We start from the raw sequence: 516 nt of genomic DNA on the forward strand, positions 1-516 counted from the left end.
AAGCACCCCCCCCCCGCCGCAACTAGAGAAAGCCTGAGCGCAGCAACGAAGACCCAAGCCAGCCAAAAATTTTAAAAAATTAATTAATAAAAATTAATTACTTTTTATTAATTTTTTTTTTTTTAATTTTTGGCTGAGTTGGGTCTTCCTTTCTGTGCGAGCGTTTTCTCTACTTGCGGCAAGCGGGGGCCACTCTTCATCGCCGTGCGCGGGCCTCTCACTATTGCGGCCTCTCTTGTTGCGGAGCACAGGCTGCAGATGCCCAGGCTCAGTAGTTGTGGCTCACGGGCCTAGTTGCTCCGCGGCATGTGGGATCTTCCCAGACCAGGGTTCGAACCTGTGTCCCCTGCATTGGCAGGCAGACTCTCAACCACTGCACCACCACGGAAGCCCTAATTAATTTTTTTTTTTTAATGATAGGACTAGTAGATATTATTGGACTGTGACCCAAGGGATCTAAAATCAAATGGGTCTTTGCCAGTACCTTTCCGAGTAACTTTCCGCAGGAAAAATCTT

The sequence above is a fragment of the Lipotes vexillifer genome, unplaced genomic scaffold, assembly GCF_000442215.2.
Source record: "Lipotes vexillifer unplaced genomic scaffold, Lipotes_vexillifer_v1.1 scaffold575, whole genome shotgun sequence".
NCBI classification, from domain to species: Eukaryota; Metazoa; Chordata; class Mammalia; order Artiodactyla; family Lipotidae; genus Lipotes; species Lipotes vexillifer.